The sequence below is a fragment of the Mycteria americana genome, chromosome 6, assembly GCF_035582795.1.
Source record: "Mycteria americana isolate JAX WOST 10 ecotype Jacksonville Zoo and Gardens chromosome 6, USCA_MyAme_1.0, whole genome shotgun sequence".
NCBI lineage: Eukaryota > Metazoa > Chordata > Aves > Ciconiiformes > Ciconiidae > Mycteria > Mycteria americana.
Window position 1 is genome coordinate 53,211,175 of NC_134370.1, and position 21,025 is coordinate 53,232,199.

Consider the following 21,025-nt stretch of genomic DNA (forward strand, 5'->3'; position numbering starts at 1 on the left):
TGTGAGCAGAAACAGCTGGTCACAGAGACGGTGGATTGCTTGCCATAGGTTTTCTCTTCTTTGTATTCCTGTTGGATATTTCAATTTTAACTGAAGATAGAGGATTTAAAGATAAAGTGGAAGTTAAGAAACTAGAAGCAGTAGAAATTACCTATTTGAAGTGTCCCTAGGTAAAAACTTCCCATTTTCTTAAAGCACTATTTAAAATATCCTGGTTTCACAAGAAAAACAGTTATATTTTTTTCTTAGAGTCACTAAGTATTAATTACATTAAATTCTGTGCATCTTATTTTAAAAAGGAAAAAGGAGATTGGTAGACAAAAAATTGAATAAGAAATTTAAAGGTTAAATTTTGTGCACAGTCTAAGTTTTGATATAAAGACTATCATCTGTGTGTTCATATATGCAAGTACATGTGGCAATATGTTCTTGTGTCATTGAGATAAAATGATATGAACATTGAGAAAAGGAACTGTATTTGCTTTTCTAAAGTATCTTGCATATTTATGCTGGCAATTATGAAACTACTTAAATAAGACCTGTAATATAAAAGCTTGGGGAAAATTCATGTTTAAGAATATACAAATCCAGTACAACTATGAAACAAAATCCCTTCTAAGATGGGACAATACTTGGAGTGTCTTTAATTTCCCACTTCTCATTGTCCTCAGTGACCTGGAGCTCCATAATTCTCTTGGAGACACTATGCAGTATTCTTTTTTGCACAGGCTCTTTTAATTACAACAGTCACTAGAAAAAAACCCTATGCTGTTAGTGTTCTATGTTAGCAGGTCAATTTGCTAGTCCCACAATATTAAACTGACTGTTGTTCAAACATAACCTAATTTACCTTGTGTGCTTTTGTTCCCTGTCTCAGTTCATAATGTTGTAGGTGTCTGATGCAGATTGTTAGCAAAGATAAAAATTAAATGTTATTAGGAGAAGGAGACAGTTTATGCTTTCATTATCTTGAAATAACTAGTAAGGACAGAGTTTTCCTTGGTGTGTTTTTATATTGATTTTCTGAAGTCAATGATACTACATTCTGTCATACCACCTAAAGACAGGGCTGAAATTTTCAGGCAGAAGGTCATTTGGAGATGCTGTATGTTTTCTGCTCTTTAGGTTATTCAAGACGGCCTGTTACTAACAGCACATCTGCAGTCATTTTAAGCCCACATTGCTTGTGTTCATCTGAGACACCTACAGCATTGGTTACAGTAGCATGTTGTCAGCTTTGCTGTGTCAGCATGAAAAAATTCTTTTGATGTGGAAAAAATAGAAGTAGAAGGCATTCAGTGTGTGCTTAGCACCATTTGTGACTAACATTTAAAGGGATACCATGGCAGCCTATAAATGCGGAAAATATTTTTCCTTTTTCTCCTCAAAAGAGTATTTCCTCAGTAGGACTATACAACACTTATAGATGACTGCAATAAATAGAATAAAGGAGCAGCTTTGATTTAGGGTTTTTTTAATACAAAGATTCTCATTTAACAAGTTCTTGATTGTGAGCATGCATTTTTCTGTGGTTTGTATTAACTAGCCTTGTGGCTGCAAGTTCATAAGCTAGAGGAAAACAAGCCATTTCTCCTACCTCCTACAATAGGAACATGCTTCTCCAGTTCTTTTCTTCTTGCATATGTTTTCAAGTAGCCCTTGCAAATAATGAAAATTTTAAAAATGGAAAATAAAGTGCTACTCAGAAATACTGAGAGTGTGGCTGCCAGCGAGCCTGTGCAAGACTGTGGACCATGACTACAGCTGGTTAAAATTGGCCAGGAAGAATGTCAGAACCAAACTCTATTAGAGCATACATTGATTGGTAAAGTGCCTCCTTTCCTAGTTGTCAGTGTTGTCTCCTGGTTGGCATTACAGCAATAAGACTCAATTAAACCACTTATGAGCTATAAGTAATAACAAAGCTTTTAAAGATATTATGCATGTATTCTGCATGAGCTTAAAAAAATAAAATGTCTTTGCTATGGATATGTATGAATTAAAGGAAAAAAGAGATGAAAGCAGGTTTTGGTTTTTTGGGTTTTTTTTACATTAACACTGAAGGAAAATTTTATTTCCTTTGATTTATTTGTAGATAGCATTCAAATTAAAACCATTTATATTTGCATCAGTAAAATAAATTAAGGACATCCTAACTAAATATTAAAACTGAGTTAATGCAGAGGCATAGTACATTATCCTGAACATTTAAGAAGCTGGAAATGCATTTGAGAATGCATGTCAATATTCAGGGAGGGTCTGGAAGCAAAAGAATCAGGACTCCTTTTAAATGTATAGCTTGCAGACAAAATATAGATCCTCTTTTTTAGTTGATATATTTTAGACCTATATGGTTTCAAAGTACTAGTTACTTCTGTATGCAGGTAGTTTTATATTATTTTAATATTAATGACAGTATTTATTGTTCATTGGAGACTAACATGTATCAGTTAGGATCAGAATTGTTTACCTGACAATAAGCTCATTTAACTCTCCCTGCTCCATCCTCACACACCTTGCCAAGGAAAAAAAGCCCCCAAACCCTATGGTTTCCACATTGCTTGGCAAATGGGGAAAAAGAATCAGTATGAATTTCCTTCCACTTGCTATTGGAATGATTACATCTATAAGATGTATTAGGCAATTTGATAACTAGGCCCTGGTGTCTATTTTTGAAGTTTAATTTGCTCCCTCAGACCAACTCTTACTTGCTCCCGAAAATAAGTACAATCTGGGTATGCATTCTCACTCTGTTCATTTATTAGAAATAATTGTTCCCTTTTATTGCCTTGAATAATTGTCTTATTTAAAAACTGATCAAATGAAAGAGAAATACTGTGATTTCTAGGTTTGGCTATTTTTTTATTTTTTTTTTTAGTGTTGAGCATTTTAGTGTTATTTCTTACTGTACTTTGCAAAGCAGATGACAAATCTGCCCTTTTGTTCAGAAAAAAATAGTGAAAGGGTTTAGGAAGTCTACTGGAATGTGATTGTAGTGGTTTAGCTTCAGTCGGCAATTAAGCACTACACAGCCGCTTGCTCACCCTTCCCCCCTGGTGGGGTGGGGGAGAGAATTGGAAGAGCAGAAGTAAGAAAACTCGTGGGTTGAGATAAGAACAATTTAATAATTGGGGAAAAGGAATAATAATAATAATAATAATAATAATAATAATAATAATAATAATAATAATAATAATAATAATAATAATGAAAAGGAAAACAACAAAAGAGAGAGAGGAACAAAACCCAGGGGGGAAAAAAAAGTGATGGAACCGCTCACCACCCGCTGACCAACACCCAGCCAGTCCCCGAGCAGCGATCGCTACCCCTCGGCCAACTCCCCCCAGTTTATATACTGAGCATGACATCATACGGTATGGAACAGCCCTTTGGCCAGTTTGGATCAACTATCTTGGCTGTGCCCCCTCCCAGCTTCTTGTGCACCTGGCAGAGCATGGGAAGCTGAAAAGTCCTTGACTGGTGTAAACATTACTTAGTAACAACTAAAACATCCCTGTGTTATCAACGCTATTCTCATACTAAATCCAAAACACAGCACTATACCAGCTACTAAGAAGAAAATTAACTCTGTCCCAGCTGAAACCAGGACAGTGATGCATCTTACCCAATTTTTTATTTGTATTACATTGGATTATCAACTTCATGGATGAATTGTGCAAGATACCTGATTCTCACACAGTATTCTGTGTTGTTCTTTCAATTCAGGCTAATAACATGCAAATTAAAACATTGTATGTGAACAACAATCTATTCAATATACATGCACATTAATTCCTGACAGTTTTCTGAGTCTATATTGCAGGTAACCCAAGCAAGGAGGTACAAAAGTAGCTTAGCATAGCTCGCAAACCCTGTGCTGTGGGTGTGAGCTGCCATAGCAGAATGCTTATGCTTGAACTACTCTTAAAGACTTATCCTGGGTGTCTCCAGTTTATTGTATCATATACATGCACTTATGCACAGAGACTGTGACTATTAAAATGGGACAAGTAGGGTTTAGGTAATACAAATTGAGAAACAAAATTAAATTGGAAGTGCATTTTTCTCACCAGCCCTTTCCATGATAATTCAAGGAGGGTCACAGTAGTAGTGTGTATTAATGGATATTTTATAAATCCAAGTACATGGAAATTTACTTCTGTGACTAAAATATTAAACTGGAATTTCAGTTGAATCTTAAATAAATATTTCTGATTTTATTTTTATTTCTAATTTCTTTTTAGTTATGTTTTTTTTAGATGCATGTGTGAATTACATTCAGTGGTACATGTTCTGAGAATACTTCCATGTGTTTTATTTAGCTAGTGAAATTCTAATCTTTTCAGCAGAGTCTAGGGGAGTGTCTGTGACTGAGCAGGACTGACATTCTGAGCAAGGTTACCACTGAAAGTAGATAGAGAAAAAAATAGGATATTTGGATACATGTTTGGAAAATACTTGGAAAACATTAAAAGGAAAGAAGCTTGATAGGTAATTAAAAAAATTAAAATCAGCTTAAAGTAATCGAGTTGATTCTTATTTCCCTCTGCCAACTTTGTACTTTTGAACATGTAGCTGTTTTTTTTTTTCCCCCAGTGATATTCTCTTCTTAGCAACTGTATGAAAGGCCAAGCAGAAATTGCAAATGCTTTGGAAATAATGAAATTGAACAGACCCAAAGCTGCAAAGATAAACTAAACACACTGGAGAAATAATGTTTGCTAATCCTTTTTGGTTACAATATTCTTACAGGGTGGTAGTTGTAATAGTCATAGATAAATTTATTTTTTTTTAATTGAAATCCTTCTAAATAACGTGATAAAAAAAATACAGCTGTTTTGTGAAAGCTGAGTTGTAATGTTTCTTTCAGGCATTCCTGTCTCTCATCAACAGACAGTATACCCTGAATGCATTTGCTGCTTTGCCACTTAAGATAAATGAATTAGTGAACACATTTTCTGAGTCAGGAACCAATTTTACCCATTGGTACAACATTCTATAAACTTATAGGTGCATTATAGATGAATGGTTTTGATCCCTAAGCTAAGCATCCAGGCACAAGATAGTCAAGATGTGCAACAGCTATGATTTACTTTCAGCCAACGCATCTCATTATCTTTGTGTTACCAAATGTTAAATCATCGGCTTGAGGCCTGTTTTGAATAGCATGCACAGCTTAATCATGTGAAAAGAAAAAAAGATGGTTCTTATTTTGGAGAATTATATTGAGACAGAGGCATAACTTTACAATTTTGGATAACTGTTGAAATTATAAGAAACCAAAGTACAGAAGACGAAGACGTGTGATAGAATAAGATGTGGCAATCTAAAATTAAGAACATCTAGTCCATAACACAGATTACCAGCACACTATTCTTAAGTAAGGAAGATATGGTATAGTATTCATAATCCCAACACTCAGAGTTCAGTTATTTTGCAGCAAGACCCACTTGTGTGGCTCAATAATGAATTTGACAGTGACAGGAGTGGAATGAAGGATGGGAGAAGTTTAAAAATATGCTAGTAAAGGAATAAAATAAATGTGACACTGCTACATTTATATTTTATCTTTACAATGTGGAAGAAACATACTCCGCTTTTCAAAGTCATTAATTCAGAGCAGAAAGTGTGAATATGAGAAAGGATTTGCACTGAGATTGTTTAGATTCATGTGTCATCTATTGATGGAATGGAATTACAGTGCTTTTGAAAGGCTCTTGGTGCAGTATGGAGGCTGGAATACTCTAGACATCCACAACATAGGTAGACATCCACAACATAGATCTAGTACAAGGACTTGAAATAAACCTTTTTTTTTAAGACAGCAGTCTTCATACATGGAGATAATTGTTTTAAGGTGTAAGATGACTGTTAGCTTGCCATACAATGAACATACATTCTTTAGCTTTTCTCCAGAAGCTGTCTTCAACGATTTCTAAGTACTCCTACATACTGATGATATTAATGCAGACATGAAATTGGGTATCTGTAAGCTAGGAAATGGTACTGCTATGAAACTCTTGACAAGTTTGTTTTTAATAAAAAATTAAGCCTGCTTATTTTTCTGGTTATGTAGTCAATCACAGTTAATAAGGAAAAGACAGTTTACCTGTAATTAAGGTAGTAGATGCAGGACTTCTCCCTGAGAAGCATTTTGTTTTTCCTTGGTTGAATGTTTCTCGGAGAGAAGGCATGTTAAAGAAACACTGCTTATGAAAAAGGACATGAAATCCCAAATCAGTATAATCTCTTCTATGTTGTGCTTTGCTGAGCAATAACAAGGAATTGCTGTAGCTGACATTAACTTCTGTAGGGCCTTAATACTTGGTAACCAAATTCCACAGTACTCTGCGATTGAAGTGCAACACTGCATTCAATGTGTTTCTCATAAGGTATTAATGTTGTAGAAAGCATGCTATTCTTATCCATTTAAAAAAAAAATTTGCATTTCAGAAAGATTGCTTTCAGCAGCTTGACTCTGTAAACACCTATTACATCTCTCTTTAGAGATGTCAGAATTTTGTGGAATGCTTCCTTGCTCAGAAGTGCCTCAGGTTAATAATTTTGTCTTTGATTACTAATTTTCATCCTAATAATTTGACCTCCTGATACATGAGGTGATTTTGTGCAGTGACTTTGTCTCGTATGTCCTAATGACAGCAGTGTTGGGTTTTGTATTTGGCACTTTTGAATTTTAATGAATATTTTGAGTGATAATTAACTATCCTCTGTGGACAAAATCCTCTTTAATCTAAATTGTGGATTTCTGTGGATAAGAGATCAGATTCTTTGTAGTGTTGATTAAAAGAGAATTTTGACCTAAATGTTTGGAAAACTGATGCATATGAACTTTAATTTTATATCAATCAAAACTCAAATTTATATAAGTGATTGATTTTTAAAATAGTCCTAGTAATAGTTCCTGAATTTGTGTGGATAGAAATTGATATATGGAACTAATACATGCCTCCACATGAATCACTTTAACTTATCTGAAAGGGTAGGACTGTCTCACAGCTATTCAATGGCAGAGTTTGACTTAGGTAACGTGCTGTGCTGGCTTAGAGGAAAGGTCATCAGGCCCAGTATCCCGTCTCCCAGAGGAGCCAAAAGCAGATGCTTAGGGAAGATAAGAACAGAGTAATACCTAATGAGACTTCCCCAGAACTGTCTCCCTGTTTCTATGAGTTTGAGACCCTTTTTTAATTGCTTTTTGCTCAGGACATCTTTTTTTTGGAGGAAAGAGACAGGATTGCTGTCAAATTCTTCATTTTTAAAAGAGACTTTAAATGAATCTCACAAATAAGCGAGCTTCTTGTACAGAAGAAAAATGCAAGTTTATTCTGTTTTACCTAAGAGACATTTCAAGCTAGGTCTTGTTCACTGAGTATGCTCTGTCTCCCATAAGGTTAAATCTGGTCTGCATTTTTAGGTGTTATATTTAGTTATGCTTTTTCCAACTTATTGCTTGTAACTTAATAGAAATAAGATGTTTGCGGCTACAGTGCTAATTTGGGAACCAGGAAATATAGGACCAGTTCACATACTTTGGGTACTTTAGGCTGGGTCCTCAATGGACGGTAAGTGTGCATTTCTGAAATCAGACAGGCAGCTCCATATTATACATGCTTGCATGCTGGTCTTACATGCTGATGAACTACTCCCATTCTCAGAACTAAATGATTGTGTATGTACTTTGCTGTACAAGGGCTGAAATAGCCTTTCAGGTAAGCTGTGCAATACACAGAGATACAGGCTTAGTTCTGCCAGATATACTGAGGTCCAGTATGCATGCTGCTTCTTAGACCTTCTTGATAGCAATGAGTGTGGTATTTAATAAGTTGGCCTTAGAGGTGGCCCTGCTGGACCTGCAGTGACTTAGTGGAAATCAATTCAAGTACAGATTCCAAAGTATCATTTGTTTTCCCTTTATGCAGCACATCCTAGTCCCCATAGCCATAGGGAATGGAGAGCTGACAACTGAAGATAACAATAATTCATTTGTCAATATCCATTTAAGTTGCAGACTTCTTACTTCAGAGTACACATCCTTCATGTGCTCACATAGCATCTAGCACACAGTATGTATGTCAGATCACTGCGTGTTTCTAATTCTAATGCCAAATAGTAGTTTAAAGCATTGTGTTCATTGCTTTGTTTTCAATAACTATTTATGCGTAAACCTACTGAGCTATAACAGAGCACATCTAAATAATTTTACATTCAAAGTCCTTACTTAGGAGGAAAGGTCTTATTTTTGTAAGATGTATATATACAAATTTTCTGCTGACATCTGATGGAAAAAGCTGGTGGGTGTAAAGGTTTCAAGCCATCTTGAGTATCTGCTAAAGTGATTGACAGAGTATTTATCTTCTAACCAGTTGTTATAAACTGGAGAGGATTTTACTGATGTGCAATTTATGCCTTAGACACAGAGGGAAAAATCTTTCTAATCTTGCTTTTCAAATCAGGTGATCATCCACTATGGAGCAGTGTGCCTGAAACACAACCAGCTGCAAGCTACGGATATTTATTCAAAGGTTGGAAATGCAGAATCCCATGACATAATTCACTGCTAACAAAACCTCTGATTATCTTCATTATCTACTATTCTTATTAAATCTTTATTTTGTAAAATGTCTCATAATTTAACCTTGCAATTTGCTGATTCTGCCTAACAAAGGCAGACTATTTTATCTTGAAAGGAATTAACACAATAGTCTTTACCCTTATTTTATTATTTCAAAAGATTTTTTTATTTATTTACTAAATCTGCCAGCAGCGCAAGTATTTGTATGAGTTTGAACAAGACAATGTTCTGCTAACAGGAGAAAAAATGCAACCTAATCCTCTTATGCTAATTGAATGGGGAGGGTGTTAATGGCTTTCAGCAAGATTTTAGAGGTTTCATCACTGGGAAGAACTTAATGCCATTTCCAAAATACTCTTCTGTAGTTTCACTGCACATAATACTCAGCGATATCTATTCTTGACTGTATTTCCACCAGGAAAGTGGTCTGAATACAGTAAACTACAAGGAATTCCTGTATCTCTTCATATTTTTTTTTGTGAGAGTTAAACACCCAAATGTGGTGAATAAACGGCCATGTAATAAATAATTTTATACTTTTTGGACCGTGGTTAACAATTCATTTTTGACCAGTTAGAGCTACCCGTTTCCAGCTAGCCAGTTGGAAGAATTGCTAATATCAAAAGTCTATAGACTACTAGCAATTCTTAATTGTTATGTCTTAGTAGATACTGCTTATGGAGAATGTGTCAATTGTTAATCTGCAAATCTAATTTCTTTTGAGGTTTGACTCATTAAAATGATGCTGTCAATCCTTTCCTGTAACCTTTTAAAGAAAATTTCATTTTTTCCTATGATAATGTTAAGTGAGTGCCCATGAAACCGTTCACAGGACTTTAAAGTCAATAGCGATAAAAAGTCTTTTTGAAGAGTTAGTATACAGTGAGAATCAAGAAACTGTAAAATTTGAGTGTAAATGGTTGGGTGTGAACTGCTAACCTGATAGTTAAACCCTGAGTTACTAGAAAGTTAAGCATCTCCATTTTCTTTTACAAATGAGTCCTTTCCAATGACCTACCTCCACAGCTATTGTAAATTGATAGTCTCAATATTCTAACCACCTTCCCCTCCAGCCATATAACCATTCACTGAATGGATGCTCTTGGAGTAAGGTCAAGAATGTTTGGCTTATTTTTCTTAAATGGTACCGTTTGAAATGTTTTGCTGAATCTTTGGGTTTCATTTGAAGTGACCTATTCTGTCCTCCTATTCCCTTCTACATTATTATTCAAATAGTATACTTTTATTTACCTCTGCCTGTAAACCGATACTGGTATTCATGGAAAGAAAGCTGTCTTTTTTTGCACGAGGCTGGGGAAGCACATACATGAAATCATGTTGCAATGATTAATTAATTGCCTGTGGTTAGTATTTCCAGTTTTATTGTGTTAACAATTTGAACAGATTCATCATGCCAAAAAAATTCAAAGAATCTTTGCTTGGTAAACTATAAACTAAAGGATAAAATGCTAATCAAGTAAGTTCTGAAAGATTAATTGCTTGTACACCATGTATTTTTAAAAAAGTATCGAGTTTAAGAATTTCTCTTCCTTTGGAATGGCCCCCTTCTTGTTCCTGTGCTATTATGTTTTTCTTTAATATGACATCACTTTTTTGCATGAAGGGATACACTAAAACATGGACTTTTCTAAGGACATTTATTTCAAAGAAGTTGATGGCACTAAAAGCAAAAAAGTTAAATGCATATTAAAGGCATAATTCTATAATATTAAAATAACAATAGAATAGCCTCCCTGTAAATGAAATTGAGCCAGGATGAGAGTTAACGGTAGTTGTTCAGTGAAACCACAACATTTTCTCAAAGAATAAATGGAGTGGAATACAGTTGTATTGGTAAGAGTGCTGTATTTTATTGTGTAGTTCACAAGCACAAAGTCTGGTGTGCTTTCTTGTGTGCATAGAAATGTATATGCAACAGCTAACAGCTCTTAAAAGCCACATGTCTATTAAAGATATAAAGTGCTGCCACAATGCTTTTATGATCTTGCCGTCTACCCTGAAGAGCTACTTTTTAAATAGCCATTGTTTTCCAAAAGCTGTAAAAAAACCCTGATTTCAGATACACAAATCTCAGGAATCTATGTGGATGCTGTATTTCAGGTGGAACTGGATGCAACCAAATGGAACATTTTTATTATGTGTATTTAATGATGAGGTAGAATTAACTAACACTACCTTATATTTATCTGATATTGTTAACAGATAAATGTATTCCGTTATATAAATACTCAAAGTACTTAAATAACTTTTAAATGGCAAGATCACAATTTTTGAAGAAAAGAATATGGGCACAAAGAACGACAGGAATTGCCTCGCTATTTTGCTGAGATCTTATTAGAAATATAATTTGGTGTGGGGGCCAGTATTCTCACTGACTGGTTGGGACATTACTATCTTGGAATTCCTCAAAACCAGAAAAATAGAAATTTTTCTGATGAACTGATTTATCTTTCTAAATTATTTTAAGACTAGAATAGGCCCATAACTTTTCTAGACAGATTCCTAGTCTTTTTCCTAGTGGGAGCAGGGACTGAAGGAGATGAAGTTATAAATTTACTACTTATACCTATGTAGATATTAGTACCTATACCTATGTATATAAGAGATACACAAGTATACAAGCAAGTATAACATGCATGACCTCTTAGGGAAGCCTTATTTCCATTGGAAGAAAATGGGAGGGTTAAACTGGGTGTCTGACACCCAGTTTCCAAAATTAAGTTTCTAAGTTGTGATGAGCTAAAATTATTCTTGCATGTGTGTAATCCTATTTAGCTAACACCCATGGAGTTCTTTTATATCTATGTGATAGCAACAGAGCTTGCTCACATAAAGCTTGCTCTAACAGCTTTAATTTAACCAATTTTCTTCCCTTTCTCACTGCATGTCAGGTTCAATAAATCCTGTTTTCATTGTAGCTGACAGTAATCTCAGGTCTAGGTTAGTATGATCAGGAGCCTGGAACTCAGTGCAAGGAGTATCTCAGATTACCAGGCTTCAGAGAGCAGTCAGTCTGTGTAGCTGCACCACAACAAGAGGGAGTTTTCTACTGAAAAGAAATGGTCAAATATACGGCTTTGATTTGTATTCTTGAGGAAGAGAATCTCATGAAACCAACAGATTTTATGTTTCTTCTTACTGTGAAGGCCCTCTTTTTGCAGTATCATTTTTTTCTCTAACAATTTGGAAATTTGGGATTTACACAAATGTCAAAAGTGCTAATCCCTCACCTTTGAGGAAGTCCCCAAATCCTGTCTCACCTTTCACCTACACCCCCAGGTCACTAGTCACTGTATAGGTTTGATGGCTTAAAAGGCTCTTCTAGGAATTTGCCATGGTGTTTTAACGTGTTTTTCATGTTCTAGCCAAAATAAATTTTATCTCACCATTGTACAACATTTCTGACTGCACAGTACACCTTCCAGTCATTATTCAGTCCGTTTCAAAACACAGAATTGTTGTAGACACAGAAGGATTCCATATATTAACAGACACTTCAGGTGGAATAATTTGGTTTTATTAAAGAAGTAGTTAAATCTACAATAGGGGCCAAATGACTAAGTTTTCCTTTAGTAGTTTTCCAGTGAACAATCGTTTCAAAAGTGTACCAGTATGTAGAGGTAAGAAGAAGGAAATTTAGTTCTACTGGCTGTTTTTCATTAAACATTTTAAGTTGACAAAAAATACTGTGTTAGACTTAACAGTTTGAAGAAATTGCAATGTTTTTGCATGTCAATTGTGCAAGGCCAGATTCTGTTAGTATGGATTTGTACAATTGGCCCTTCTGACCTCAGTAGTTTTCCCACAGAGAAATATAGCTGCCTCCAAGTTCTGTGTCTGTCTTGTCTTGTTTGAATGTCAGCCACATGACTTTCCATAGTTACATTAGCACTGGCTCATGTGATGCTTATAGCTATCTGTTATAATTTAGTGCTAAGTCAGTATGGAAACTGACCTTGTTATTGAGATGAAATATTACCTAGGAAATTGCAGGATGAACATAAAAAGCATACAAATTAGCAGGAGATAGAAAGATTGCCAGACTTCTGAGTAGCCTCCATACTCAGCAGAAAGGTACTCTGCAAAGCATTTTACAACTTTGTATAACCCATTCTAGGACAGCCTAAAAATTCTACCAGAGCTCTGGATGGATTGCAAGTTGTCTCACAGTGGCCAGAATGTGTTTTAATTGAATTGGCATATATTCTTTATGCACAATAATGTTAATATATACTTTACTTTTCCCTTATTCCTCTATTTCCTTCCCTTATTCCTATACATCCTATACTTCTCCGTTATTCCCAGTGAATTAGGAAATACTTGTGATAATCATGACAAGATACTAAAATTTATATTTATTATGAAATAAATTTTAAAGTTGAAGCCTCTGCGTAGCTACCTATGGAGCATTTGTGCGCAGGTAAAACACAAGGGATAATTTTTCCATTATTTAAAACTGATCTCTTGGAGCAGGACAGCCACAAGAACAGGCCATAAAATCTCCTTGCCTTAGTTTTAGAGGCTTATTCTGTTGAATAAAAATATTCTGTTTATGTCCCTCCCCCAGTTTGAGATATCTGTAATGAGGTTATACTTTTGGTGCGTTTTTTTGTATGGCAGGCATAACACTGCAAAACTGATACTAGTCCTAAAATCTTTACTCAAGCAACTATTTGGATGTGGCACTACAGGTTTAGTATCCTTCTTTGAGCTGTGGAGTTAAACCCTAAAGAATTGTTAAGCCACATCAATAGTAAATGATAATTAAAGATGTGATTACACATATTTTTATTACTTCATCAGGAAATAGCTAATCTTTTTAATTATAAAAGCTACATTCAGTTGGGATATACATTCAAGAATACCATTTCTGCAATGCCATAGGATTTTACACTGTCTTTAGCATGTCTCTGTCTCTGTTCTACTTTTAATTTCTGTTGGTGGGTTCTAATTATAGAGCACTTTTAGAATGCCATTTACAAGGTAATTACTGCATTTTAAAGGCTTATTAGATTAAACCAAACAGAGCAAATATTCTATACCACAAAAAGAAACACAAGAACACAGTTCAGAATGTACAGTCTTTTAAAAATATGAAAAATAACTAAGTAATCTCAGAAACCTCTTGATATCATCTGGTGAGTAGCATGAAAGGAAGGTTGTCTGACCTATAGAAAAGTAATTGTAAAGATTTCACTTTCATGTGAGGTAATGAAACATTTCAAATACACTGAGGGATCAAGTTGATGTGGTATAACAGGAGCAAATGACATTCCGTTGCAAATTATCTATTGTTTCTCTTTGGTTTCAGGGTGAGGAGGAGGTGTACATTAGGTATGACTGGTCAATATATGCTATTCATTTCTACAATATATGCATATGCATATAATATTCTACTTGGAATGCAACCGTGCTTGCTGACAAATTTTTGTTATAGGAAGGTAGTAACTCAGGACAGTCTGCTCCATTTTAAAAACATTGCCTGTGGATACAGGGATGTGTATTTTGGAAATCCTAGGCTGTTGAGGTATCTAGTATACTGCAGCTGTTGTAGCTTTAAGGAGAATTTCTGCAAGACTGCAACTGAAATAATCCTAACATACAGAAACATGCATCATCTCAGAACTTTAATTTCTCACTCTACTGTCAGTTGTTAAACTAATAAAATTAGCATAATGGTAATAATGGATATATAATTTTCTTTCCTGTTTGCCTGTTCAGTGATTTTTTTTTTTTTCCAAATTAATATCTTTTGTGACTACCTCAGGTTCACAGTAGAGACAGTTGAGTGACCAGTGAATGATAAGAGAGGTTTTTTTTGGTTTGCCTTAACTGCACAGGAAGACCCTAGCAGCTACCCTTGAGATAACTAGTGAGTCATGTATTTTAATGCCATCTATTTTTAGATGCTGCTCATTTTCACTTCCCCCACACATTTCCCTCATTTCTTTAAGAATCATTCTTTCTCTGTGCATCCCATGCAAATCTCTTGCTGTTTTCTAATTCTGTTTTGATTATGTTAAGCATATTAAAATAATATTTAGATGATAAATTGAAGCTCCAAAACACTAAATAGCACCAAATTTATAGTTGCCTTTAGCTGTTTTTCCTCCTGGACTATTCCAGCTGTGCTTTGAACAAAGCAGAAGGCAGGTGGTATAAAATAATATGTAATCATAAAATTATAAAACTTAAGTACACTGGGTGAGGGTGAGGAGTTAAGGTTAAAAGGAAGATCATGAATCTGGAACTTAACGTTGCTGCTACAATTAACAAAATTAAATAACTTTTGTTGATATTTTTAATTTGTAACTTCCTACTTTATCTTTGCCCTTACTGAAAACAAGGGATTGTGTACACCTGGACATATGGTCAGTGTTGTACGAACCCCAGCTGCTCTCAGTACTGCCACTCAGCCTCTGCAGATGAGCTACCAAACTCACAGCGGTTATTGTAAGCAACACAGACCATCTCTTCTCTTCAGAAGATGTGTTTGGTGGTTTTCTGGCTTGTTTATTCAGAGGGTGTAAAGTACTTTCTTCCCTTTGGGCGTGAGGGAGCCCCAGCCTTACATCTGCCCAGCAGGGAGATGGGAAACTAGGTCTTGACAGAAGAGGCTAAGGAAAAAATATTGAAAGATAGCTAACTGCAGTGTTGATTTTATAAATCTTTTTTTGACAGACTGTCAACGTTTTCTAAAGGCACTCATGGAAAAGAGAAAGAGTAAGATTAAAATAGGGCAATTTTGAATGGAATTTCACAGGACAAAAGAAAATGCATTTCTAAAGCCCAAGAGGTTTCTGCTTGCTGCGAACAACGGTGCTTTAAAATGTATTTTCTTATTTGAAGTTTGCTGGATTTTATTTTAAGTGAAGGAAAAAGATGAAAAATCTAAATAGCAAGGTGCTGTTAATTCTATCCACATTTTATATTTGCAACTCTTATTTTTAGACCACTATCTAGAAGAGGTCAAGTATATGAGAGTAGAAATATCTTAAAATAAAGAGCAAAAGAGCTCATTTAAGACTTGTTTGGCTTGTGTTAGCCCTCCCATTCCTGTTGTGGGTTGGGATGAAAATTCTCTTGGAAGGAAGAGGAAATAGGATTGTTCAGGGCATTTAGCAAGAGCCAACAGAACTGGAAATTCGTATCTAGTTAAGCTTTAAACTTCCTGGAAATGTCCTAAATTGTCAACAGCACCGAGAAAACACTGCAGGTTTATTCATATATACTATCTATTTATTGAAGTTTATTTTCTAAATGGCTTCTGACTATTTTCAGTTCAGTTTTCTGAAAAACCTCATCTTAGTAATTTAAAAAATTCTTCGTCAAATGTATTGTTTATGCATGACAGCTCATAGAAATAAATATACTCCCCATAAAGTCAATGTCCTCTCTAATTCTCTTTGAGTTTGCCTGATTTTTTTTTTTTTTTAAATAGTGTCAATAGCACTGTGGAACAGTGACATACGTCTGCAAGGTTGCATTAGCATGGCTTACCTAAATACTTGTTGTATTCATAAAGAGTTTTAATAAAGTATGTAGAAAGCTTTCTGAGAGAGGATAGCTAGCATAAACCGTAAAAGGCAGAAGTGGCATTCACAAGACCAACTTAACTGCTGGCTTAGGCTGTCAGTCCTCAGATGGGAATTCTGTACACAAAAAATGCTAGACCTCAGTCCAGTTTTCAATCTCAAGTTTCACAGTAGAAAAATCAGATCTAAGCTGCTAAAAATTAATAATTTTTGTACCCAGACACTTCCTTACTTGAAAGTATTCTTTATGGTATATTTTCACAAATAGGTGAAGCCATTTCATTGGTTTATAAATAACAAACTGACTCCAACTAAGACATCAAGTCACAGAGACTAGAGCCTAGCACTACCACATGTCTCGATTTCTCAGGTGTCTTTGGTGATCCCCCCAAAAAGGTTTTTTTTTGGGGGGGGGGGGGCGGAAGGCAGCGGCTGTGGACATTGGCCATCTCTAAGACTTGCAGGTTCAAACAGCACCCCTGAATCATCTGTGGCCACAAAAATCCCAGAGAAGCAGGCATTTTGGGATATGCTGGACCTGTTAAGCATGCATTGAGCAAAAGACATGCATGCATTTGACTATATTTGCATGTATTATTTGTGTTTGACTATATTTGCATGTATAGGTCTGCATGCACATGCAGGTCTAACGTCCTGGACATAAAAGTACCAGTTCTGCTTATGTCCTAATAAAGAACTGAAACTTCTGTTCTAGGTCTTTCCCCTCCCTGAAATAACAGGTTGTGGTTTTTCAGAGTTTTTTGTTTTAAATTCAAAAGGGTTGGACATTTTTAACAGGCCTGGCTAATAATTAGTGTCAGGCTGTGCCAGCCTTACTCAGAGAAACACTTCTCAATTTAATAAAATTGAGATTCCACTCAGAACAGCAAAACATGACCCTAATTTAATTACATTGTGGTAGTTCTGATTGTAGGACACAGTGTTAATTGTTTCCATATACAGATGCTAGAAGATTAGTGTTACACGGGCTCACTCTACGTATGGGGGATCAACATCCCCAGTCCTCATTTGCTTTATGCCCTTCTACCTTTCCTTCATTAGAGATATTGTGCTCCTTCTGAAATCAGTGTCCACATGCTTTGTCTCCTGTGAGTTACACAGGTGGATCAGGGTTCCTTTAGAAGAGTTGGCAGGTTATCCTGTGCTGCTTCTGGAGCTCTGTACGATGAATTCTCATGGTTTGTAGAGTCAGATCTACTGAAAAATGAACATGAAGTTAATGCAGTTTGGCCTTGGGGAATCAAATGACTGCAGAATCTGACATAGTCATGGCAGGCTCATGTTCTGTTATCTGCTTATTAAAAATTCTAATTCTAGTTCAGTCACAATTCATCTCAGCTGACTTAGCAGATGGGAGTCTATTAAGTCTTCTGTAATGAAAGCCTACTGAGAAATACTATTAGTTTGATATTAAAATTGTTTTGAAGAAATTGAAGTTAGATTTTTTTCCCACTTTAACTCATCTGCTTATTGGAAGAGAGTCTGGTATAATTATTGTAAAGTCCTGCCATCATTAATTTTCTGATGCAGTTCTGTTGAAAAATACTATTATCTCAGTTACAGCTGAACTGAGTAACTTGATAAATAGAGCAGTTCTAAACATATGTCCGTGTTGAAAGGGTTGGGTGTTTTTTTACAGCATTTATTGATTATGAATGTGTAGGGCTAACATATATAATAGCTTCAGTCAGCAGTGCATTGAAAACACAGCTCAGCAGCAGAGAAGCAAGCCTGTAGGCCATACGTGCTATAATGTAGCATTACGGTAAATTGCTTATGGAAGATACAAGTGTAACAATGCTTATGTTGCACTTACGTCTGAAGATGACTTATAAAGGTTAGAGAGGTATATCTTTTTAGAACCGATTTAAGAGCAGCTTGATTGTACTGGGTATTTGGGGAAAATAGCAGTTATTGAACAATTTCAGGGAAGCAAAACTTGGGTGGGAATTTTGTCAAAAGTGACAAAGGGTACAGATATTTGAAGTGTGGGAGAAAGGAGACTGAGAACTAGATGAAGAAAGGAACCTAGGGAGGAGTAAACACAGGAAAGAGGCCTTGCAGGATAAAGTGATTATATCAAATTGAGGCCAGTAACACTCTTAGATTCACCTATAGGTTGCAAAAGCAGGGCTCAAAAGATCATTTGACTGTAGATAAGCATGCAATAGTACATGTTTGTTGCCAAAAGAAGCTAACAACCCCCCCCAACCCACAATCCCCTCAGATCACTATGCACATTAAATAAAAAACTGTCAGAGAGCTTGTTTTGTTCCCACTAGAATGCTCTTCAACTTGTGAATCAAGTACATATGTAAAGCAGTTCTTTAAACACAGCCAGGAATATTATACTGGGTATTTCGCTTTATCAACAAGTTTACAATTGTGTACCATTTCCCATTTTTGATGCTAATTTAATTGGTCTCTCTCCATGAGAAGAAAGTAGTGAAGGTGTCTTTCTACACAGGTGAAAAGATGTAGGAGTGTTAAGTTCCATAAACACTCTCTGCAGCTGTCTGGGATTAAGTGCAAGGAATTCAGGAGAAAGCTAATGACTCTGTAATGAGCACTGATTAGAATAAATTCCAGCTGTAAGCCAGTAGTCCTCTTTCTAGGAGCAGCAGAGATTGGTTCCCCTATGCATACGCCTTTTTACTGCCACATAGAAATGCAGTATGTGTTTTCTGGAGATTGATTTCCTCTCAACATTGAGCTGAGGCAGGGAAACTTAAGAAAAATTAAGCAAAACCATTATTGAAAGCAGAACATTTTTATTGAGAACCCTGTGTAACTTGGCTGCTTAATCACTGATCTTGACAACACTGATGGAGCTTTAGTGGTGCACTGTACAATACAAATCAGCATTTGCCTGTCTCGGCAAGATAAAATCACTGAAGCCTGAGGAGAGTAAAGAAGGATACAGCACTGACCCCCCATGTTCTCAGGAACACTTCTTTTCCCCCCAGTCAGAAGTTGAAAAACACACTTGGAGTCATACAGAAGTTTGACCTAACTCTCCACTATCAAGGAGGGAGCTGAGATATCAGAAGTAGGATGGAGTCTTACACCAAGCAGGGGAAGTGACCTGTTGACTCAGTTGAAGCCTTTATTCATAAAGTGCCTCTGGATCCAGCAAATCATTACTCCTTTCTTCACTTCATTGGACAGGAGTGAGGACATTGGAGTAGTGTTAGATAGAAATCCAGTATTTTCTCCAATTTCAAGAGCATTCTTAGTAACTGATATTTGAATATTAGCTATGTAACCTTCTAACATCATAGATTTCTTGAGAAAATTGGGAAAAATATTAATCCCTGCAGCAGGTGGCTCAGAAGGCTTCTGCACAGTAGACTGAATAGCAGAACATGTGGTAAAAAATGTGGTATCTATTGCATTTCTCAAAAAAATATCCAAGTTCGTTTTGTTCTTTTAAAATCTGAATACATTGGGTTCAGTTAATTGTCATCCACATAGATAAACTAACATCTCTATAGGTGAGGAGACAGAAGAGTTTGGACCTGTGGCCATCAGGAACTAGCACCTTGCTGTGTGACATGAGACAACTTAGAAAAAGCCTAGAACGATTTCAGGTCTTAAAAGATTCAGGTTATGCTAAGCCTAATGTAAGACTAAAGTATTTTTCTAGGAAGCCTGAGAGATATTTTGAAACGGTGGAAGAAAACTAGGCTACCGTGGCTGTTTTAATATTTGAGTTAAAATACAGCTGTTTGTTTCCTTGACAGAAATGTATGTGCAGCTCCATAAGGAGAAATTCTCAGATTTGTGTTTGAAAACTGTTTAGTAATTCAGATGTGTCAGTACAGTTGTAGAAGTTACATTTCATAGTTGAAGATGGTATAATCAGTGCACATTCAGTCTGCAATTCAGAGGCTGCGAATAATAAATTCTGCCTTTTTATTTTAATATGATCAGTACTTGGTTTCCTAAAAAGTAGTGCCTGACTGAGAAGACGGCAAAGGTAAGGAGACCAACTAGAATTCTAATTGTTGTGCAGAGATTGCTTTGCAACTTCAGTTTCCATAGCATTAAGATCAGCCTTACCTCTTATTGAAAAATCAGGCTTATTTTACCTCCATTGGGAACATGCGCCTCAATTTCAACATACAGGGGTAAAGCACTGTCTTCAGGCATGGCCTCAGACTGAATTAACTGAAAACCAGTTTCCTATGTCCTTCTAGTATGTCAGTGCTAGACATGCTTGAGAGGAATTCCTTTCTCTATTTCTTATCACCTATGCTCTAAAAAGTTTCCAGTCTGCCACTATTTATTTGAAGTTCTTCCTTCACAGTCCCTCGCATAGTGCATATGCTGGACTTTCACATGCTACTGTTGGGGGAGAACTGCAGCTGCTGTCATTAATGCTGCCAGGCTGATAACCATTTTCTTAGAGCCCTCAGAGCCCCTAACCTGGCCATGTCCCCACAGCTGTTGTAGCTGCCATGCATCAGCCATCCCTCCATTTCTAGTCTCATGCCCTGTCTAGCCACTGGCTTTTGGCTTTCAGAGTATGTACGAATGGCTTCCTGTGACATTCACTGTTACACAATATCTAGCATGCAGCGGATTTTCTTGCAGGTAAGTAACATCTATGAACATTCAACTACTAGAATTTATAAAAGGATATCACTGCAGTGATACCACTTAAGGGAGTTTCAGGGCCTGGACACTAAACAAAGATTCTTAGAGGTGGGTGGAAAACCTCCATTACACTGTCTGGCTAAAAAAAAGGGTTCTCATCTCCATATGCTTTAGGAAAATGTGAATCATGAGTTTCAAACTGTGCTTGTGTTACATGCTTTGTGCTTCTTTATCTTCAGCAACACTGTAGTGACTTCTG

At 36.0% G+C, this 21,025-nt stretch overlaps 1 protein-coding gene across 13 annotated transcripts in view; it reads left to right on the plus strand.

Annotated features, from left to right (window-relative positions):
• Nucleotides 1-21,025, plus strand: part of APBA2 (amyloid beta precursor protein binding family A member 2) — a 110,379-nt gene that overhangs the window by 40,107 nt on the left and 49,247 nt on the right. For 9 of the 13 annotated variants that reach the window (XR_012776231.1, XM_075505865.1, XM_075505860.1 and 6 more), the window contains one exon: nt 8,472-8,540. The exons of the other annotated variants lie outside the window; for them this stretch is intronic. The gene's annotated coding sequence lies outside the window, so the exon portion shown is untranslated. The remainder of the gene's footprint in view (nt 1-8,471; nt 8,541-21,025) is intronic. 13 annotated transcript variants of the gene reach the window in all.